Raw genomic sequence first — 24,444 nt, 5'->3', positions numbered from 1 at the left:
CAAAAACCAGTTCCTGCTCAGGCCCAATACCACCCCCTGCCTGCCCGAGATGCCTTAAAGTCCTTCCATGATGATGAGATATGCATCTCACATAGACTTCCAAGCAGAACCTCATCTCCTTCGATTTCATTTGAAAGGATGGAGTGCTTCCAGCTTTCAAATTTTGACACCCTCAAGAGATACCTGCATCAATATTTGCCTCTCAGGTATGAAGTGCGCTCTGTCTAAGCTGAATCTCTAAGCTGAAGCTTAAGACCATTTGATGGGAAACTAAAACTTGAATTTGAAAATTGACCTTCATCAAATTTTAATTATACATCTTAAAACATTGATGGTTAGAATGATGAGAATCAAAGGGTGTTTATTACATGCCAGGTGTGTGCAAGGCAGTGCACCAGAGTGTACAGCCGGCTTTGAGTAGAACTATCCAGGTATGAACTTAGTTCTGCCACCTACTGTTTGTTCTTAAATGAGCTATTGCCCTCCATTAATCACTTTCTTTGTCTATAAAATGAGAATAATAAAACCTACTCTCCAGGTGTCTTCTGTGGTCAGATGCAGTGTAGAATCTGGTTTTTCTTGGCAGTTAAAAATAGTCAAGACAGGTCTCCACTCTCAAAGAATTTGCCATCTAGTTAGGGATACAAGGCTGGAGCATGTAAAATGTTAACTAGTAACAAAAGATTAAAATAACAATTCCAGACAACAATAGAAAAGATGTGGCAAAGCTGTTTAAGATTAATTGCCTAATGATTTTTTTACACATTAAGACTTCAAAGAAAGGAGGAATCATTTAAGATTGGAAAGACTACCCAGTTTATCAACCCTTCCTTCAATACCCTTACATGAGGGAAATCCTTCCTGCACCCAGAATGAGCTTTCCTGGCCTCTCACAGTCCATGTGAGATTTCAACCCCATCTTAAGAGCATCTGACATTCTACCTGGTCTTCCCCTTAGTTGGGTACATTATCTCACCCTCTTTGTAAAAAGGCCATGTTTATGCTAATATCCCCCGAATACCTAGGACATGTTTGTTCCATTAATAATGCATAACCAAGTCTTTTTTAGTTGCAAGTGGCAAAAGTGCAACTGAACTCAAGCCAGCTGTTTTTAAATGTGAATTTATTGAATCAATAACTAAACAAAATCCAGGGGTGCTTTTCCTGGATCCAGGCACCACTAGATCCATGGGGCCAAGTGACTACATCATGACTCTGTCTCTCCATCCCTTTGATCTGCTCTCCTCCCTGAGGAAGGAGTGGGCTGATGTTCCCCTCAGGCAAGTTCTCTCCACAAGGGCTAACGTGCCTCAGTTCCCATCATCAGAACGGCTACGTAATAATATCGGAGAAGTGTGCCAGCCATTTCCCTGGCCTCAGAACCAGCCCCTCCCGGGACTGTATGACTGGGAGAGTGAGAACATGTGAATGACTGTCCCTTCAGAATCATGGGGAAGGGCATTCCCCAAAGGAAAAAATTCAGTACTGAAAAATTAGCGGAACCTGTCCACTTCATGGTAACTTCTAAACACGTTGGTATTTTCTGTAACAATGGAGGTAGAAGAAAAGCTATCAACAAAGGTGTGCTTTAGTGACTTTGTGTACCAACTCATCAATATGTGTGTGTAAATGTGTGTGTCTGTGTGTGTGTGTGTGTGAATGTGTGTAACAGGTGGGAAGAGCTGATGGGGAGCACCAGCATTGGTGTGCAACTATCCCCCTGACACAAGACTCATCTCAGGCTTCAAAGTTTTTCTAAAGGGGAAAAGATGTGATAAATTCACAGCGGTGTTTTCTTATTATTTTTCTAATTTCCTGCATGTTATAAAGAAATGCTAGGCTTGAATTTTCCCAGAACTACAAGAAATCTCCATGTATTTCCGGGTGTCCATGAGGCAGGGCAGTGACCTCCCATGGTCACATTGCAACAGACCCTGGGCCAAGGGGAGGAGGGTGTAGGGTGTGGGTCGCACCCACCTTGTGCTGTGCTCTGCCCTTGGCATCTGCCTCACTGGCTCGCTGGTACCTGTCTAGGACATTGCTGTCATTAAATTCCTCGGCCATGATCCTGTTTGGCTTTTGGCCAGAGCGGTTGTTTTTAAAATGGATGTTTGGTCCACGATGAGCCACACAGCTCAAGGCAGGTTCAAAAACTTCCTGAGTCAATGGGCCAGAACAAAGTGCGAAGTTTAAGGCCCAAGAGCGGGGGGCAGACGGTGGACGTGGAGCAGAAAGGCCAGCAGTCAGGTGGGGCAGCAACAGACCCCAGAAGCAGCCTGTAAAGGATATCAGTGCCCGCATGAGGGAGGGCTTACAGGAGGATCTGTCACCCAGACAGGTCCTGAAGGTGGAAGACATTCAGGACTTCCTGCTCCAGCACGCCTGGCTGGAGATGCGGTAATTGATGCTATGGCTGAGGGAATGTGTTCTATTCAGCTGCACTGATGACCTAGCACAGGAGGGGAAAGGACCTCCAGACCAGGGGGAAGGCCTGGCTGGAGGCTGCAGAGGTGTGCACCTTGAAATGCATTCGAGGTAATAGCTAGAGCTGAGGAAGAGGGGACAGCCTTCTCAGCACTATCGCATCACGGAGGCCTTTTGAGGGCGCATGTTTCTTCTGGTGGATCCTACAGAGCAAAGAACCAGCGGGCCCCTAGAACTCCCTGGTGTGCGGTCCTGTTCTGGGAGAACTTCCGGCTTTCTGGGGTTTGGAGCCATGCAGAAAACTTCTGCTAGAGTTTAGATGCAGGTCGCCCTCTAGAGGCTGTTGTGGGAACAGAAACTCTAAGCAGAGGGCGGGCTTGTCCAGTTCATTCCTGTCCAGGAAGCACTATGCTAGGCCCTGAGCTTCCCAGGATCAACAGACATAATCCTTGATTTCAAGGAACTCTCAGCAGAGGAATGAGCTCCAATGAACAACTGGCACAGCACGGTAGGAGCGAAATAGAAGGCTATGTGTGCACTCTGGAGGAAGGGTCAGAATCCCTTCTTGGGGATCCTGTGGGATGCTTCCCAGAAGACATGGCACTCCAGTCAGTATTGAAGGATGGATAGATTTTGGCAGGACAGAGAATAACATTCCATCCCAAGAGAATGACCTCTGCAAGGGCACAGAAGGGTGTGTCTAAGGCTGGTGAGAGCTGGGCTCCGCTACCTGGCAGGATGAATGTGGAGTGTAGGAGGAGACTGCCCGGGGCTTTACACACCATGGTAATGGATGTGTGAGTGTATGTGTGTGTGTGTGTGTGTGTGTGTGTGTGTGTGTGTGTGTGAATGTGTGTAGCAAGTGGGGAAAGCTGATGGGGAGCACCAGCATTGGTGTGCAACTATCCCCTGACACAAGACTCATCTCAGGCTTCAAAGTTTTTCTAAAGGGGAAAAGATGTGATAAATTCACAGCGGTGAATTTAACGGTCCAGGTTCTTCCTCTGGCCTCAATTTATCTTCCTGGGAATGCGATTCTTGACTGGTTGATAAGCACCATTGAAATATACTTCCAGGATCTCCACACTCCTCAACCTCACCTTGGGGCTAAAACAGGTGCTTAGAGAGCCCCACGGACGGAGCCCCCGGCAGGAACGCATTGTATTAGTTACTGGTCTTTTTACAGTCTACCTGGCAGATTCTATTAGAAGCTGCCTTCTGTCACCTCAGGAAGAAAGGGAAATCTACATCAACCCCACATGTAGAAGTCAAAAGATGGGCTCTGAACGTTAAACACATGACTGTATAAAAACTCTTTATTCATTCCCTCATTCACTTATGAATTTAATGAACTTTGGTTGAGCCTGTGCCTCACAACTTACACTTGTCAGGTACCGAGAATAAGAAGAAAATTAGGCTCAGTTCCTAAGTCACAGAACTTGCAGTTTATGGGGGAGTCATTCACTTAAATGAGTAACTAGGATGCAGCATCTGAAGAGATTTCTGTTAGGTTTCTACCTAATGTGATGGGATCCCCAAGGAAAAAGGAGGATTAACTCTCCAGGGAGCATCAGGGAGTTTTGGAGGAAAGCTTTCATGAAAGAAAAGTTCATCGGGTAGACTTGGTCTTTCCAAAGTGAAGCTCTGAATTCTAAATTACACACACACACACACACACACACACACACACACACACACACACACACACGGTTTGTAGCATCCTCACCCCACCCCCAACCCTCCATATGGTTTTTCCTCCACCAGTGATACCAGAAGGGTCTGTAGCCCTGAAATCATGAACACAGACTGGAAGATTCTGTAGGAGCCTCCTACAAAAGATTGCTACATTGAATATATGGACTTCATGTCTCTCTTAGTTTGCTCTGGCTGCTATAATGTTGGGTGGCTTCAACAACAGACCTTTATTTCTCCCAGTTTTGGAGGATGAGAAGTTCCATGATAAAGGTGCCAGCATGGTCAGGTCTGGGGGAAGTTTCTCTTCCTGGCTTGCAGAGGGCCGCCTTCTTACTGTGTCCTCACATGACATGAAGGGAGAGAAGGAGAGAGGACTCTATTGTCTCTTCTTGTAAGGGTGCTGCTTCCATCACGAAACCTCACCCTCCTGGCCTCATATAAACTTAATCACCTCCCCGAGAACCCATGTTGAAATGCCATCACATATGGTGGTACTTACCAAATTCATGAAAAACATTCAGTGGTTTCATCCAATTCTAAAACTTCCGATTTATATATTTTTTAATATGCTGTTGCAAATAGATCTTACCAAAAGCTAAGGGAGGTCTCTCATATGCTTCTCTCTCCAGGACACACTCTGGCCCCTCAGTAGCCTCAGTGAAAAGACATGAGTACAGTGGGTTCAGGTACTTTGGTAATTTGAGAGCAGCAAGGCACTTATTTAACGAAATACATGAATATGGAGTCCCAGACCTGTGGTGTCTTCTAAGCCAAACCCCTGGTCTCAGGCAGTATTACACCTAAAACAGTCCATGGAAGGAGGAGGGCCTGTTTTAGAAAAAGTCATTTCCATAAGAAAATTGTCACTCTTTTCTATTCTACCTTCCCTTCTGGTCCACACAGCAGCTGCCGTGGCGTTCTCCAAGGACTTGTTAGAAATGGAGGGTCTTAGGCCCCACTCCAGACCTACTGAAACAGAGCCCAAATTTTGACAAGCCCACAGGTGGGCAATTAGTGTGCACCTTAGAGTGTGAGAGACACTGCCCTACAGCCCTGTTTTTGTTGATTCAAGGTCAGCTCTAGACATCTGACTGTGTGTCTGGTTGGAATGCGGTAACTCTATGTAAGCGTCCGTCAGTGGCTCTTGGTGTGGGTTGGCGGGGTGAATAGGGACCCTACTCATAGCCTGTGATGAGTTTTCCTCTCATGTCATTCTTCTGTTCACAGTCACTGGCATCTGTGCGCTCTGACACTTCTGGTAAGATGCTCGCCCTCATGTCAAATTAATTCTGTAAAACTGTTTTGCTAACATGGTTGAAGTTCAAAAGGCATTCCCAGTGAGCTGCTTCGTTAATAGGGAAGAGTAATGCCACCCTTTGTGTCCTCTTGGAGAGCATCCCAGCATGTCTCCAACATCTTCAAGGAGCAAAGATAGACCCTGCAGCAAGCTGGGGAGGGTCAGGATGTGGGAGGTAGGTGGAACCCTGGAGGTCTCCTAATTCATTCCAAATGGAGGTGGTTACTGAACTGAGGAGATCACAGGATGATGACCTGTGCGTGGGATGAGATGGGAGCCAGGCTTGCCTGCCTAGCCCTGCTGCAGTTCTTTTTTTCTTTTTTTTTTTTAAGGGGTACAAAAAAACATAATGATTAGGCATTTACACCCCTCACAATGTGATAACCCCAACAAGTCTACTACCCATCTGACACCGTACATAGCTATTATAATACCATTGACTATATTCCCTAAGCTGTATTTTACATCGGACTATATTACATCTGATTATATTTTATATCATGACTATATATATATATATAATTATAGTTGACATTCAGTATTATTTTTTATTAGTTTCAGGTGGACAGCCCAAAGGCCAGGTATTTACAAAATCCATGAAATGATTCCCCCATAAATCCACTAGTCAGTCACCTGACACCCTACATAGTCTTTACAACAGTATTGATTATATTCCCCATACTGTATTTCATATCCCCGTGACTATTTTGTTACTACCAATTTGTACTTTCTAATCCCTTCACCTTTGTCACCCATCCCCCAAAACCCCTCCCACCTAGAAATCATCAGTTTTTTCTCTGTATCTATGAGTCTATTTTTGTTTTGTTTGCTTGTTTATTCTGGTCTTTATAGTCTACATATAAGTGAAATTATATGGTATTTGTCTTTCTCAATCTGACTTATTTTATTTAGCTTACTATCCTCTAGGTCCATCCAAGTTGTTGCACGTGATAAGATTTCATTCTTTTTTTATGGCAGAGTAATACTCCATTGTATAAACGTACCACAATTTTCTTTGCCCAATCATCTATTGATGGGTATTTCAGTTGTTTCCATATCTTGGCTATTGTGAATAGTGCTGCAGCAAACACAGGGGAGCATATATTTTTTCAAATTGGTGTTTTGGATTTCTTTTAATAAATACCCAGGAGTGGAATTGCTGGGTCATAAGCAATTTTAATTTTTTGAGTAAACTCCATACTGTTTTCCATAATGGCTGCACCAATTTGCAATCGTACCAACAGTGCACAAGAGTTCCCTTTTTTGCACATCCTCACCAGCACTTGTTGTTTGCCGATTTATTGATGATAGCCATTCTGACAAAGTGAGGTGGTATCTCGTTGTTTTTATGTGCTTTTCTCTGATGATTAGTGACACTGAGCATGCTTTCATATGTCTATTGGATATCTGTATGTTCTCTTTGGAGAAATGTTTATTCAGGTTCTCTGCCCATTTTTTAATTGTATTGTTTGGTTTTTTGGTGTTGAATTGTATGATTTTTCATAAATTTTGGATATTAACCCTTTATCAGATGTATCATTGGCAAATATCTTCTCCCATTCAGTAGGATATATTTTTGTTTTGTTGATGGTTTCCTTCGCTGTGAAAAAATGTCTTTAGTTTGATGTAGTCCCATGTGTTTATTTTTTTTCTTTTATGTCCCTTGCCCAAGGAGATATATCAGTAAAAATATTACTAAGTGTAATATCTCAGAGTTTACTTATTTTCTTCTAGGAGTTTTATGGGTTTTGGGTCTTACATTTAATTCTTTAATCCATTTTGAGTTGATTCTTGTATATGGTGTGAGAAATTAGTCCAGTTTCATTGTTTTGCATGTATCTGTCCAGTTTTCCCAGCAACATTTATTGAATAGCCTGTCTTTAGCCCAGTGTAAATTCCTGCTTCCTTTGTCATACATTAAATGACCATATAGGCATGGATTTATTTCTGGGCTCTCTATTCTGTTCCATTGATCTATGTGTCTGTTTTTATGCTAATACCATGCTGTTTTGATTACTATAGCCTTGTAGTATACTTTGATATCAGGCATCATGATACCTCCAACTTTGTTCTTTCTTAGGATTGCCGTGGCTATTCAAGGTCTTTTATAGTTCCACATAAGTTTTAGGATTATTTGTTCTAGTTCTGTGAAAAAAACATCTCATGGGAATTTTGATAGGGATTGCGTTGAATATATATATTGCTTTGGATAGTATGGATATTTTAACTATATTAATTCTTCTTAACCATGAACATGGTGTATGTTTCCGTTTATTTGTATCTTCTTTAATTTCTCTCTTCAATATCTTAGAATTTTCTGAGTATGGGTTTTTTACTTCCGTGGTTAAATTTATTCCTAAGTATTTTATTTTATGTTTGATGCTATTTAAATGGGATTGTTTCCTTAATTTCTCTTTCTGATAATTGGTTATATCAGTGTATAAAAATGGAACTGATTTCTGAATGTCAATTTTGTATCATACTACTTTACTGAATTCGTTTATTAGTTCTAATAGTTTTTGGTGGAATCTTTCGGGTTTTCTATATATAGTACCATGTCATCTGCAAATAATGACAATTTTACTTCTTCTTTTCTCATCTGGATGCCTTTTATTTCTTTTTCTTGTCTGATCTCTGTGACTAGCACTACCAGTACTATGTCAAATAAAAGCAGTGAAAGTGGGCATCCTTGTCTTTTTCCTGATCTTGAGAACGCTTTTAGCTTTTCCCCATTAAGTATGATGTTAGCTGTGGGTTTGTCATATATGGCATTTTTTTGTTGAAATATGTTCCCTCTATTCCCACTTTGCTGAGTGTTTTTATCATAAATCGATGCTGGATTTTGTCAAATGCTTTTTCTGAATCTATTGATCTGACCATATGATTTTTATTTTTCGTTTTGTTTATGTGGTGTATCATGTTAATTGATTTGCAGATATTAAACTGAGCTTGCATACCAGAAATGAATCCCAGTTGATTGTGGTGTATGATCTTTTTAATGTATTGCTGAATTTTGCTTGCTAATATTTTGTTGAGGATTTTTGCATTTATGTTCATTAGGGATATCGGCCTATAATTTTCTTTTCTTTCTTTCTTTTTCTTTTCTTTTTTTATTTTTTGTAATATTTTTATCTGGTTTTGGAATCAGGATAATGGTGGCCTAGTAAAATGAACTTGGGAGCCTTCCCTCCTCTTGGATTTTTTGGAATAGTTTGAGGAAAATAACTGTTAATTCTTTTTGAATGTTTGGTAAAATTCACCTGTGAAGCCATGTGGTCCAGGACTTTTGCTTGTTGGGAGCTTGTTGATTAGTGATTCAATTTCGTTGGTGGTAATGGTCTATTCAGATTTTTTTTTTTCCCCTAGATTCAGCTTTGGGAGATTGTATACTTCTAGGAATTTATCCATTTCTTCGAGATTGTACAATTTGTTGGCATATAATTGCTCCAAGTATTTTCTTAAAATGGTTTGTATTTTTGTGGTGTTGGTTGTCACTTCTCTTTCATTTCTGATTTGATTCATTTGGGTTCTGTCTTTTTCATGATGAATCTGGTTAAAGGTTTGTCAATTTTGTTTATCTTTTAAAAAAACAGCTCTTTGTTTCATTGATCTTTTGTATTTTTTTTTCAGTCTCTATTTCATTAATTTCTGCTCTGATCTTTATTATTTCCTTCCTTGTACTCACTTTGGGCTTCGTTTACTGTTCTTTTCCCAGTTCCTGTAGGTGTAAAGATGGACTATTGATTTGAGATTTTTCTTGTTTATTTAAGTCGGCCTACATTGCTATGAATTTCCCTCTTAGGACTGCTTTTGCAGTGTCCCATAGGTTTTGAATTGTTGTGTTTTCATTTTCATTTGCCTCAAGGTGTATTTTGATTTCTTCCTTGATCTCATTGTTGGTCCTTTCAGTATTTAACAGCATGTTATTTAGCCTGCATGTGTTTGTGTATTTTTCAGTTTTTTTCTTGTAATTGCTTTCTAGTTTCATATCACTGTAGTCAGAGAAGACCCTTGATATAATTTCAGTCGTCTTAAATTTATTAAGACTTGTTTTGTGGACTAACATGTGATCCATCTTGAAAAATGTTCCATGTGAACTTTGAAAGAATGTATATTCTACTGCTTTGGGGTAAAATGCTCTGAAACTATCTACTGTGTCATTTAAGGCCTCTGTTTCTGTGTTGATTTTCTGTCTGGAAGATCTGTCCATTGGTGTCAGTGGGATGTTAATGTCTTCTACTATGATTGTGTTACTGTTGATCTCTGCCTCCATGTTAGTCAATATTTGTTCTATATATATATTTAAGTGCTCCTATGTTGGTTGCATAGATGTTTACTAGAGTTATGTCCTCTTGTTGGATTGATCCCTTTATTATTATGCAATGTCCTTCTTTGTCTTTTATTATAGTCTTCATTTTAACGTCTATTTAGTCTGACATAAATATTGCTACACCAGATTTTTTCTCATTCCCATTTGTTTGAAGTATCTTTTTCCATCCACTTACTTTCAGTCTGTATGTGTTTCAATCTGAGATGGATCTCTTGTAGACAGCATATGCATGGGTCTTGTTTTCTTATCCATTCAGTTACCCTCTGTCTTTTGATTGGAGCATATAATTCATTTAAATTTAAAGTGATTTTTGATAGCTATATAGTTATTGCCATTTTATTATTCATATTTCTGATCATTGTTTATTTGTTTGTTTTCTCCTTTCCTCTGCTTAAGGAAGTCTTTTCAACATTTCTTGTACCATGTTTCCTCGAAAATAAGACCTAGCCAGACCATCAGCTCTAATGCGTCTTTTGGAGCAAATATTAATATAAGACCTGGTCTTCTTTTAATATAATATAAGACCAGGTCTTATAATATAATATAATATAATATAATATAATATAATATAATATAATATAATATAATATAATACAATACAATACAATACCGAGTCTTATATTAATTTTTGCTCCAAAAGATGCATTAGAGCTGATGGTCCAGCTAGGTCTTATTTTGGGGGAAATATAGTAATACTGGCTTGGTGGTAATGAATTCCCTAGCTTTTTCTTGTCTGAGAAGATCTTTATCTCTTCAATTTTAAATGATAGGCTTGCTGGGTAGGGTAGTCTTGGTTGTAGGCCCTTGTTTTTCATCGTTTGAATATTTCTTGCCACTCCCTCTGGCCTGCAAAGTTTCTGTTGAGAAATCAGCTGATAGTCTTATGAGAACTCCCTTATAAGTAACTAGTTTTCTTTCTTTTGCTGCTTTTAGGATTCTCTGTTTGTCTTTAAACTTTGCCATTTTAATGATGATGTGTTTTGGTGTGGACCTGTTTGGATTCATTTTGTTTGAGACTCTATACTTTCTGGGCTTGTATGTCTATTTCCTTAGCCAGGTTAGGGAAGTTTTCAGTCATTATTTCTTTAAATAGGTTCTTGATCCCTTGTTCCCTCTGTTCTCCTTCTGGTACTCCTATGATGTGAATGTTGTTATGCTTGATATTGTCCCTTAGGTCCCTTAAGCTGTTTTTTGTTGTTGTTCCAATTGGGTGTGTTTTGCTACCTGTCTTCTAAATTGCTGATTTGATACTCCACTTCATCTAATCTGCTATTGATTTCTTCTAGTGTATTTTTCATTTCTGTTATTGTAGTCTTCATTTATGACTGGTTCTTTTTTATTGTTTCTATGTCTTTCTTTATGCTTGCTATCTCTTTGTTGAAATTCTCACTAAGTTTCTTAAGCATTCTTATAATCAGTGTTTTAAACTCTGTTTTGGGTAGCTTGGCTGTCTCCATTTCATTTAGTTCTATTTCTGGAAGTTTCTCCTGTTCTTTTATTTGGGATATGTTTCTTTGTTTCCTCATTCTGGCTGCTGCTCTGTGTTTTCTTCTATGTATTATAGAGATCTCCTATGTCTCTCAGTCTTTGCTGAGTGACCTTGTATAGTATGTGTCCTGTGTTCCAATGGCACAGTCTCCTTGATCTCCTGTGCATGAGTTCCATGTGTGTCCCTTGAGTGTCTTGTGTGTGTTCTCCTGTTGTAGTTGAGCCTTGATTGCTTTTGATGCATCATTGGGAGGAATTATCTCCCAGGCTGACTAACTGTGAGGATTGACTTTGCCCACAGTGTATGAGCTGCTGTGTGGGGACTGACCCCTCAGAGGGAGATTTGTTCCCAGCGGCTCTTGTGCCTGTTGAGAACACCCTTTGGTTTTACCACTTGTGGGGTTAACCAGGTAGTGCTCTGGTGTGGTCTGAAGGTGGACTTTGGGTGTGTTTTTTCTGGTGTCTCTTGGAATGGGATTCCATGCAGGCTGATTTCAGCCTTGCCTATTACTGGCCTGTGGCTACCTGGTAAGAGCCTCAAATCTGTATGTGGTTGGCTGCTGCCTGAGCTGGACCTAGAAGTATGTGGGGAACTGAGGCTGGGTGCCACCAGTAGTGGGCCTCAGGCAACTTAGCAAAAGGCCCGAGGCCCCTTACACCTAGTGCCGTCTGCTGACTGCACAGCCATTGAAGAGCCTCCTTGGGTGTGTGGGCCAGACCAGTTGACCTGTTGAGAGTGCCCTGAGTGATGTAGCATTAGCTGGGCGACATGGAATTCAAGGGAATCATGAGACATGGCCAGTGGTTTTCACAAAGTTAATACAGATTCTGTTCTTATGCCAGTACCCGGGCTGTGACTGCTTTGCATAGCGCCCTGAGAAAACCACTATTTGCCTCAGGGCAGTGCCTGGCCTGTGAGCACTTTGTGAAATGCCCTTAGAACACCGCTGCCAGCCACTGCTTGCTCAGGCTCTCAAATTCCTGAGAGTTGCCCAAGAGTGGCTGCAGTGCAGGATTTGGGTCACTGTCTACCACCAAAATCTCCTCAGGTTGTCGCGGGCTGCCCACTGCTATAAAAGTCCTCTACAGCTTGTGGGGGAAAGTAAGCCATCCAGAAACCTACAGTGCCCCTGGCAATGCAGTTCTAGATGGGTGGGGCACAGTTCCAGGGAGCTAAAGGGTGTGGTTGGTGGTTTCTACATAGTCAATGCAGTCTCAGTTTCTGCACTGGTGCTGGGCCTGCGGCCACCTCACAAAAATGCCCCAGGAACACCATGGCCAACCACCACCCTTCTCAGTCCCACAGGTTCCTGAAAGCTCCCCAAGAGATGCTGAGGCATAGGTAGGTCTTGGGTTATTGCTCACCAGCAAATGTTTTCCAGGGCTGCTGAGGGCCCACAACCATGGCAAAAAGGCTTATGCAACCTATGTGGAGGGGCCAGCAGCCCAGCAGTCAAGAGTGTCCCAGGCAAGGTAGCACCAGCTGTGTGTGGGGCAGGGGGACAAAAAGTCAGGGCATCACCAAGGCGGTGCTCAGGCGCAGATTCCACCAGACCAATGCGGTCCCAGACTTGGCCCTTTGGGGACAGGCTTAACACTGAAAAGATGGTGTCCTCCTATAAGTCACACATGTGTTATGGACAACAATGGCTCTTGTGCCTCTAGCTCCCACTCCAAAGCCACATAACTGAGTCCTTCTCTGCATGTCCCTGGACCTCCTGAGCTACTGCTCCTCCACCAGAGACCAGGTGAGTGTTTGCAAGGGAGTAAATCAGTGTGCAGGCTCTGTAAGAGGGTGGCTGGAAACCTATTCCCACCAGGATGGGCAGACTGAGTCCTTGCTGATTTTCATTGCCAGATGCCGTGGGAACTCTTCCCAGCACAGGACTTCTGGGATGGGAAACCTAGTGTGGGGCTGGGACCCCTCTCTCTTCAGGGGGGACCTCTGCCACTGAGGTGTCCCTCCCAGCATTCAACCACCATCTGTGGGCTTGGGGTCAGCCCCCTTTGCAACTCCCCCCCACACCAGTCTGGATGTAGCCTCTTCTTTATATCCTTCATTATAGGGGTTCCAGTCAGCTAGTCTTCAGATGATTCTTGAGGTTTATTGTTCTATAGTTTATTTGTAATTTTGGTGTTATCTATCCTTGGATGCAGCAGGCATGGCGTTTACCTAATCCGCTCTTCCTCCTGCAGTTCTTGTAATACGTGTTATTTGCAAGTTTTCCACAGTCCGCTTTTTCTTCCACCAAGGACAAATTTACAGTACTTCAGGTAGATTTTTTACTTTCTCCCTATTCGTAAAGGGAATTTAAATTTACTTTAAAAGAAATTGGATTGGAGGTCAAAATTGAATTCACTGATACAAAAACAAACAAACAAAAACAACGAATGAATGGTTCAAAATAATCTTAAATACCCTCTACCCCAGTTGCCCATCAGAAAGTTGGACCTTCTCTATAATATTCCTGCGTTATCAATGTCAGGCCTTGAACACTTTCAGGAAAAGATAATTTCTTCTGTAATTAGATAGCCGTCCTATGAGCCCTAACGGGTCCTGTAGTCATTTTTTTCTTCCATTGAGCTGAAATATGCCTCCCTTGTCTTACACCAGAACAAATGTGTATCAGAAGTATCTGCAATGACACATTAAATGCTCTTGCCAACAGCAAATGTCTTCATTTAGTGACAGGGACAGGAGAGCAATTCAGGCAGGCAGACGTGTATGTGGAAAACTAGGTGAGGAAAGGTGGGAACTGTGGGTGTGCAGAAAGAATATTGGACTGGGGGTCAGTTAGGGTGAGAAAGAGGGAAAACAAGCATGGCATCTTTGGGGAGTGCAGGGAGACCACTACGCCCAGTAAAGAGGCTCTATTTGGCTCAGAACTTCTCTAAAATCTATCATTCATAACCCTGTAATAAATGTGTGCTTTGTACTTCTCAAGCAGTGAAATGATATCACAGAATGAAGGGTGGGTGTGTGGTTGTGGTGGGGATCATCTTCCAACCATAGATTTCTGGTTCTGTGTATTAAGTTTGGAGTGACAAGGCAGGAATATTAACATCTTTGGGCAAGGAGCACCCTCTTGTGTCTCACCAGAGTCAATACAGCTCTGTGAAAGAATTGCTGCGCTAAGGAAACTGCACCAAATGAATCATGGATATTAGATTGGAGGTGATTCTAAGGGTTATCTATTTCTTTCACTAAACAAAGGAGGAACAAGGGGCCAGGGCAAGATGAGTGGAAGCACAGGGTCTCTAAATTTCCAAATTCTGTTGCCTTTCATTTCTGTTTTACTGAAGCACAGGCTAGTGAGTACATTATCATTGCTGGTTTGTACAAGGACACCTCCAAACCCTCATTCATACCCTTTGATCTTCGCTGCCCACTCCAATCACTGCACGCAGGCAATGTGTCTTGTGCATTGCTCTGTTTCCATGGCTAGTGGAAAAGGTACACAGACGTTCAGCTGTTGTCAAGTTAGGTAAGTGATACTGTTTGATATCTTATTGTTCCTGCATTTGCCGCCCAGCACATTGTTGTCAAGGTCATGCGTATTACCCTGTGTATATTGAGATCACTGCTTCTAACAACTGTACTGTGTTTTGTGTGTCCACATCCGGTTACTTCCTGACCACCCAATGGACGTACACCGTGGCGTCCATTTTCATTCCCCTTCAACTATAATAGCACTGAGGCAAACATCCTTGCAGATACCCCCTTAAAGACACATGTAAGAATCGGGGGCTGATACAGACCCAGGAAGGAAATTGCTGAGTTATAGGAATATAATTTACTTAATGTAAATGCTACCAGATTCCTCTCAGAATAACTGCTTCTGTAAAGTTTCTCATATTTCCTGCATCCTCTACAACAGTTGATATTATCCAGCTTTCCAACCTTTGCTAGTCAATTACGTGTAGAGTGATATTATTCACTTTTCTGATCATTTTAATGTGTATTTATTTCATCACTAATGAGCTAAGCATCTCTTCCTGTGGCTGATAGCTATTTGAGTTTCATCTTTAAATCGTCTGTTCTTATATTTCGCCTATATTTCATTATGATTCTTTCCTTTGTCTTAATGATTTGAAGAATTTCTTTGTAGAAACAAAGAAATGTTTTTTTATACACTGCAAATATCTTCTCCCAATAAGTTGACTGTTTTTAAAACATTTCCTGTGTTTTCTTCATTGAACAGAAATCCTTGATTCTGACATACTCAGACTTATCATTTTTCCATGTGCTTTTTGCTTTTGAAGTTATTTTTAGAAATTCAGAAAACTCTTCCCCAGTCCTAGTTTGCCAAAACATGCTCCAACATTTCCCTCTATTGATCATATAATTTCACTTTTCACATTCAGTTTTTAAATCATACAGAATCCAGCTTTGCAAGTGACATCGGGGAGGCTCTTGCTTATTTTACTCTTGATTTCAGACTGCTTTCTACTTCTCCTCACTCACACGAGCTATCACACCAGGCCCACAGGGAAACTGAGAGCAGATCTGTAAGGCTTGAACTTGCGCTCATGTTCTCAGCTCCCTGAGTTGCAGGAACAATCCCAGCGCCTTTCCCTCGTGATGGACAGGCCAGAAGACCTCTTCCAGATACTCTAGGACATTCCCAGCCTCCCTGATATCCAGACAGGGGACATTCTTGAAAGACTCATGGAGCTGTATTGGTGGCTTGGAAGTTGACCCTGTCCAATTTCCTTATTGTCAATTTAGGGGACCCAAGACTCAGACAGAGACTGGCTCACGAAACCAATGAATTTTGCCTTTTGCAGGATCCCCTCGGGGAAAAGACATAAACCACCTGTTGTAGGTAGTGTCATAGGGCAGAGCAGAATAAGTCACCTCTGGTCCCACAGCAGCCATCTTGATTTGATCAGAAAGTCTTTTCCCACACTGTGTCTTAAATATGCCACTAGTAATCAATCAGAGCTGACATAGGATTTGAAATCTACTTTGGGCTTTCACCTGCTTGAAGGAAGAGAACTGGTTGAAATTCATGTGTCCGGATGCAAAAGATTGTGAGTGGCAATCAGGAGGAACATTTTTCATCCATTCTATCACTAATCTGCGGAGTAACTTTGAAAGTCACTTAATTTATCTGGGCCTCTTTATCTTCAGGATGACGATAATGATGGTGATGACAACAGTGATGCTGTGATGATAGTTTGCATTCACATGTGGTTTTGCAAGTGTGACCCCGTGAGGGCAATAGCTTTGGAGGTCTACACAGCACAGAGGAGTGGAGACATACAATAATTTGTCCCAGAAATAACCCTCTCCTCAAAAACCTGAGTTATTAAGATAGAAACATTTTTGGAATGGGGAGGTGGGCAAATTATTTGGAAAAGTAAATGTATATTTAGACAAAAGTAGACGATTTGTTGACCAAAAATGTACCTGTGTTGGTGCAGCCGGGTGGCTCGGGCGGTTGGAGCGCTGTGCTCCTAATGCCGAGGTCATAGGTTCGATTCCCACATGGGCCAGTGAGCTGCATCTTCTACAACTAAGATGGTGGACAATGGTTTGACCTGGAGCTGGGCTGCCATGAGCCGCCGTGATCTGCGGTGAGCGGCCGGCGACCGACTGCCTCAGCTGGGTAGAGCCCAAGGCTCGTAACACCAACATGGGGCAGCGAGCTGCATCCTCCACAACTAGACTGAGAACAACAGCTTGAATCAGAGTCGGGGAGGGAGGCAAGGGGTTAGGGGATGGGAAAAAAATATACATGCATTAACTTGAAAGGATTTCTACAAAATATTGTTAAGTAGATAAGGTATAAAATACTATACTTCATTACACTATCTATAAAAAAAAGTAAGAAATGTACACAGATTTATATGTATTTATACATGCAAAAAATAAATTATGGAAGACTACACAGTGTATTTGCAAAATTCTAAAGAATAGTAATGTCACTGTAGATGTGAGAGGCAGAGACTCTGAATTTTATGATTAGATATTTATATTTTTTCAAGATATTTCAATGAATATGCATTAGGTTTATAATTCAAGTAATGAAGAAATAGAAAAAGAAACAACAGGATGATTGGGATTTTGAAGGCAGATTCAACGGCTGTTGGCCCTTTCCAGTTGCCACACAGATTTAGGAATCCCAGAGGAGTCCATGCTTTGCAAGAGTCCAGCACTCTTAGGACTTGGTCTCCAGCCCTCTATACTTCTTCAAGGTAAAGAGGCCTCAGACAGGGAAAAGTGGGAGGATTCAGGTGTCCTGGCCTTGCCTTAAAGAATCTCCTCCTCCTCATGAAGTGCACAGAGTCCCAGACCAGGTGGGTCACTTTTTTTCTTGGGCAAGCCTTTTTTATGGGCCTCAAGTGTGAGAGGCAGCACTGCCAATAAAGCAGTCTGTATGTGCAAACCCAGCTGTCCAGCTTCAGAGCAGAACCACCTGCAGCAAATAGCAGCAAACCAAGGCCCCCAGTATGGCTTTTGCATCCCTGGGAAATCCCACAGCATCCCACTCCATTCTGCTCATCCCCTCGGTGCTCTTTAGAATTGTTGTCCATTCTTTAGAGAGATGTAGCAAGAATAAAGGGATTCGCCTGTTACACAACCCTGCCCATGCCCATGTCTTTATTAAGGAGACGGCTCTGAGACCCAATGAACCTTTCTGCTCAGGCTCAGTCTTTGGAGAAACTTGGCTTCTGTATGACCTAGTAATAAAAGGCTGGTGAGCATATAGCAGGTTGCCAAACCAATCCTGACAGTGTCATAGAAATATCGATCCTACAGTCACCTCTGATAACTGTCAGTGTCAACATTTTGCATCTTTGCAGCTGAGAGAGAGAGAGAGAGAGAGAGAGAGAGAGAGAGAGAGAGAGAGAGAGAGAGAGCTGTCACATTCCACTGTCTGAAAAAAATGCAGCTGACGCTGACAGGAAGAGGCAGGGACACTTGAGAGGTTCACATCTCATATCCACTCACTGTTTTCTTCCTCTCTGCTCTCGACATCCCTGTCCTGAAGTATTAACCAGAGATAGCATGTGGATCTGAGCTGAGTGTGCTTGAAAGAAAGTATGGTAGTGGGTGTGCAGGGACTGCAGGTTTCATGTATGGTTACTCACCTTTCTGTCCCATCGTTGACAATTTTTGAAATGGGGCTGAAAGATGTGGCTTCCGATAGCTCTCTTTTCAACTATACCAGCATTTAAAACGCTTAGAAGCTTCTGTTGCAAAGGGATTGGATAATGATAAATGAACTTGAATAGGGCCAGGTTTATTGTGATCCATACTTTTGCAGGGATAAATAAATTAAACGAATGACAGCAAGAGTGTCCTATTACTTGCCATCTGTGAACTAAGCTAATCTTGCCAGCTTCCTCAGAGAAACTGAGGTCAAGATTCTTTATCAGCTGTTGGGTATTATTTACTCTCCCCAGGTCTCAGCTTGCTTCGCCCTGGGAGCTGGTCTAAAGGATCTCTCAAGTCTGGGGGTGACAGTCTGCATATGCTCCCTCTCAGGCTAAGGGCGTAAACTTTCTTCTCCACCTAAAAGGGAGTTGGAACACAGAGCAACATACTATAACAAACTAGTACCAGAAATATGGTTAAGTAACGTTGCTAGGACTCTGAACCTCCTAGTAGCTAAGTAAAGAGAGGGGACACCATTTTACTAGCACCAGAAGAATAAAATCTGTGAATAAGAAAGGACTCCATAGAGTTTCTAGTAGAGCTCAAACATGACACACAAATCCCTCATAAAACATCTGAGGCCAGATGTCAGAGAAGCAATATAGCTCTTTGAAAAATGAAAGATTATCATTTGAAATGAGTTGTAGAAAAATATAGATGTTTCCAGTAGATTTGCATATTGAGAGAAAGAAATGTGGATTGACTTATTCTGTATGGCCCCAAGGGCTCTCTAAAGATTGAACAAGCTATCTTGGCAAATAATGAATGAGAATCCCATTACCGGAGTTATTCGTGTAGAGAATAGATGGCATGGGATGGAGGAGAGATTAATATTTAAGAATACACATTTTGGAATCAGTCAAACTGGTTTTGAATTCTGGCTGTGCTATTACCACCTGTGTGCCCTTGGGCCACTATTCTAAGCCTGGTTCCTTATTTACAAAACAGTTATGGTAATTCATTGCTCTTCTTTTAAGGGATTCTGTGAGATTTCAATGAGATAATGTATATAAAGTATAAGGCATTGTGCTTGGTTCAATAAATGGTAACTTTTTATCTCTGTTGTTTACAATTGGTTCACAAAAGCATTGTTGAGGGTTAGGGTGTCAAAGCCAGAAGATATTTCACTTTCCTTATAGTGTTGTGACTTCACACTCACCAGCTATTTATCGAGAATGTGTTCTGTGGCCGGCACCGACACACATGCTGAGTACACAGGATGAATGAACTTGACATAATCCTCACTCTCGTGGAGTATGTGACCTAGGTTTCGCAATGGGTTGTATAAGTCGCAGAAGTACTGACTTCAGTTCTAGCGGCAAATAATTTGACTGGTGCTGAGAGCTCCCCTCATCTTATACCTTTCCCAGGAGGTGTTGGGTCTCCATGGTTGGAATCTTGCTAGTGAAGTCCCTTAGCATCATTGCTTCTCTTTAGTCCCAGCAGTCTATGGGAATGTACTGTGATTAAAATGCGCTGTGCCCCGACTCACATCCATTCTGCCCAGCTTTCATTCCAACCAATGCTGCAGCGAGGAGCCTCTCATACAGGTAAGCAGAAAGCAGCTCACCTCAGCTGGACCTTGCTTTCCTGCCCCAGGCCTTGGCTGTTGCCTACAGGAACCTTCTAGGCATTCAGACATTAATCTGAGTGTGAGAGAGTTAACAAGCCACCAGTGCAACCCACAGCAAACAGGATGTGGAGGGGAGGATGTGTTCTTCCCTCTTCATCCCTCAGGCAGGCAATTCTGAAGTGTATTTACATGGCTCCTAAGAAGAACTCTGCAGGATTGAACCTCACCTGAACCTCAGTTTAGATTTGGAGACTAACTCTAGACCTCTCTTTTGTATCGGCTCTTCCTCCTCCCATGTCTCACCCTTTCCAGTCTCCAGCATCTGTCACCTGGGGTCACCGCCAGAAATAATTTGTCTTTGTACAAACCCTCAGCTCAGCTCTGTTCACCTGGCTGAGAAATACTGCACCAGTAACGTCAACATCACAACACTCAAAGTCTCCACTGAATCTCTGTACCTCACGCTTTGATACTTAGAACCCAACTGGGTCAGTGGTGCGTGCCAGGCCCACTATGGAGACTTGGCAGATTATTGTAGCACCCACTGCTCTGTCCCCATTTCAGACTAGTATTGTGCTCAGGGTCAGCTCATTCGCTTAGCACTTAACTCTCCTCTAACACACAGAGAAATGCTTTTCTAATTGGTAATAATACGGCAGTTCTACAATGCATTTTATACCTTACAGACTTAGTCCACATTTGATCGTCAGGCAATCAGTCCCAAGAGGCAAGCAGGCTGAGTGTGAGGATGCGTTTTCCTTTGGGTGGTATCCCACAGGTGTAAGTCGTGATAAATTCCTTTTGGTGTGGTTAACCACATCCACTTTTTCTATTGTCTCTTTCTGAATGCTTTTATCCCTACCTAAAATTTATGGGAAGATTATGCTGCCACTACCTTTGAATTATTTTAAATGTGTAGTCTCCCATTTATTTCCGTAAATACAAGTTCTTTAATAGCATTTTGAATGCTTATCATATTAGGTGTTTAAAAATTGAGATGTAATTCACAAACCATAAAATGTACCATTTTAAAGTATACAAATCAGTGGGTTTTGGCATATTCACAAGGGTGAGCACTCATCACCATTAGTTAAATCTAGAGCATTTTTACCACCATTTGAGAAACCCACACCTGTTAATAGTCACCCTTCAAACCAGTAGGTTTTTATCTTTGTATTATATAACTTAATTTTGCCTATTCCAGGCTGAGTACTCGGCATCAGTTCACAATTTTTTTTAATTTTTTTTTTAAGAAATACAGAGCGATTGGTGACACAGGGCTCTCCTGGACATACAATCTTGATTTAACTAATTACAAACACTGGGATTGTAAACTCACAGTTTTTTGCTTTCTGAGCCTGTTTTCCATTTCTAAAATGAGAATATCGGGCTATATCAGGAAGACTAACTCTTGGATTTGCAAGATCTTAGGAAGAGAAGGTTTTAAAGGAGACTTGTAAATGCTAAGTCTTCAAAATTCTGAGTGAATGTTGATAGGCGCATTTTTCTAGAGAAGAGTCTAAACATTTAGCAAAACTATAAAAGAGTCTAGCACCCTCCCCCTCAGTTAAGAAATGGACTTGACACTAAAACGCCTTTTCAGCTCCACCATCTGATTATGACCTACATTTCACATTTGAGAAAACTGAGTTGCGGAGTGACTTGCCCACGTCACACAACAAGTAACACAGCACATGGGCACATGTCTGACTCCTGCGCCTGTGGTTTCTTAAGTCCTTCCCATTGCTTTGAAAGAAGCTGTGCTTTGAATCAGAAGATCTTCAAGTCTCATTTCATACATCTAAGTGTGCAACTCATATTGCTTATCTCTTAGAGACCATATGAGGATTTTAAAAAGGGGTCTCAGATGTAGTAAACATTCAATAAATCACGTTTTTTATCCTCAACTTATGAGAAGGAATCTTGGTTTTGTATTTTACAAAATACCTCCTCCCCCACCAGACACACATATTGCAAATATTTATAAATATATCTATAATATATAAATAATATAGACTACATAGAGAATATATAAATATATAATATATATAAATATGCTATATATTTATGTATATATTTTTGTTTGTTTGTTCGTTTGTTTGTCTTCTGGCTGAGTTGTGGAATTGCCCAGCTATCTGAGCTCCACTTTGGTTTCCCTGAAGCACAGTGAAACATTGGCTGTGCTAATCCATCTCACTGTGCTTTGATGGGGCAAAGCCATCATCTTTGGTGACATCTTGAGGGGCTGTGAATATGCTTCCTGTCTTACACTGTGCTTCACATACACCAACATGGACTATATATATGAAACATATCTGGAGTAAATTAATGAACATTCTCTTTTATTTTGCCCTTCGAGAATGTGCACTGCAGGGAGAACCACCATTCTCTATCCTCAGTTCCCTTTGCAGTTAAACATCTTTATTCATCTTAATGGGTCAAAATGATCCTGGTTTGCTGGGGAAGGATGTGAAGTGCATCTCAGGAGATTGGTGGCTGCCACTAAATTTGCAGAAACCTGTCAAAACTCAGGGTATGACCTCACCAGCCTATCTTGTGGTCCTGACGGAGCTCAGGGAACCAACACAGTCAACCCTTAGCCCATGTGTCCTTAGCATTATCCCCGGCACAGTTTGTATCCTTGTACTTTCAGCTGCCTGCCATGACCACTCAGGCAACGGGAGCTAATTATCATATTATCTTAGACATAACATAATTATAAAATAAACTGATAAACAACAATGGATTTATGCATTCCAAAAGCCAACTGAATATTACTTTGGGTTGTATCCTCTTTAGGAATTAACCACACCACTATTTCTCTCCATAGTGTTTTACTATGTGATAGTGGAGAGTGAGTGTGTGTAACCATGTCCCTTTGTTCACATGCAAGTGAACTTTAGACTAAGCTTCTTGTCACCCACATCCCCAGGTGGAGATCTGCTTCCACCTTGTCCCAAGGGGAGCTCAGTAGAGACTTTGAAGTCTTGAGCCTAAAGGCACCAGAGGAAGAGAATTTAGCAATGAGCAGAAGCAGGGCCAGGGGTTTCAGGAGCTTTAGACATAACAGGGACAAGCAATGAAGCACAGAAAATTGACATTGAAAGTTGCCTGTTTGAAAGACAGGACAGCTTTTGCTTGCTGCTGAGCTAATTATTATGCAAATTTATGCTAATAAACTCTGCCTTGAATGTTGTTGAGAAGCTGCTTTTTCCCGTTAACATAGCTGTAATGAGAGGTAAATTTGTAATGCAGATGCCCGAGGTAATATATCCTAAATCACTTTATAGTGTAACGGACTCTCTCTCACCCCACCCGACACAAATGCCAATTTAAATTAGTTTTTGCTTTGCATATTTATTGAAGATTTATTTATTGTTAATATGTACTAAGGACACCCAACTCAACAGCCCCCCACTACTTGTTAGAAGTGGAATTTAGCAGAGAGCTGGGGATTGCCATTTGTTCATCAGATGACAGAATTTTTCTCTTCTCCCAGTTAAAGCCACATGACCCGCTTGGACGGTGCCAGAGTTGCTCATGAGTCTTCATCCCCTCTGAGCTTTCTATCAAACAGGGCTCTGCCATGAGAGCGGGAGTTCTATTATACTATGGTAATCATTGTAGGGTACCTGTAAGTGTCAATCATCTCTGTCACCTCTGCCTTTGTATTTGTGATACCACCCAGAGCTGCAGAAACTCCCTCCTTCCCACAAAAGGGAGTGCAGTTAAAGCAACCCCATTTGTCCCCTTCAGAAGCTCACACATGTGCGTGCACACACAAGCACATGCACTCAGGCACACATGCTCTCACACGCTGCTATCTACATATTAGGGCTCACACACCGCGTCAGGCCTTCTTCCCATTGTGCATGCTCAGTCACATTTGTGTGGACTCAGGCACACCTTTCTTCTGATAGTCTTTAGTCTTGCACATATCCTTTCTTGGTGTTTACACTTGGGTCCAAACACAGGCAAATCACCACTTGCCTTGCACTCCAGCTGTGGTCGCACAAGTACCACCCTGACTCTGTCATGACTAGGAGGGAATGGCATATATGCTGGCAGGAGTTCCTCCAAGTAATTCTGATATGAACCTTTAATCTCTGAGTGAGGGCACGGAACTAAACTGGGTAATCTTCTCTAGTTCTGGTTCTGTCACTTTTTTTAAAAATGAACTGCCTACTATGGTTCAGGCATAACGTTAAGCATTTTAATTGCATTGTATCTTACAGTAACGTAATTTAGGTACGACCATGCTTGTTATGGAGATGGAAAGACTGAGGTTTCATGGGTTTAAATAACCTGCCCAAGGTTATCCACTTATTATATATGCTAAATAAAATTCAAATATATGTTTATTAGGGTCCAAAGCTCATGTTGTTTTCGCTGCACCATTCTGTTTCCTAGCTAATCTCTCAATTAATTTCAGTTTTAGTTTCAACTATAATTTAAGATGTTGGAATTGATGA

General features: G+C 41.7%; 1 protein-coding gene across 3 annotated transcripts in view; it reads left to right on the top strand.

Moving 5' to 3' along the window:
• Positions 1-24,444, top strand: part of OPCML (opioid binding protein/cell adhesion molecule like) — a 1,259,174-nt gene that overhangs the window by 504,320 nt on the left and 730,410 nt on the right. The window lies entirely within an intron of this gene.

Source organism: Rhinolophus ferrumequinum, chromosome 25 (assembly GCF_004115265.2).
Source record: "Rhinolophus ferrumequinum isolate MPI-CBG mRhiFer1 chromosome 25, mRhiFer1_v1.p, whole genome shotgun sequence".
In the NCBI taxonomy this organism is placed as follows: Eukaryota; Metazoa; Chordata; class Mammalia; order Chiroptera; family Rhinolophidae; genus Rhinolophus; species Rhinolophus ferrumequinum.
Note: the sequence above shows the minus strand (reverse complement) of the source record. Positions and strands in the feature narration are given on the sequence as shown.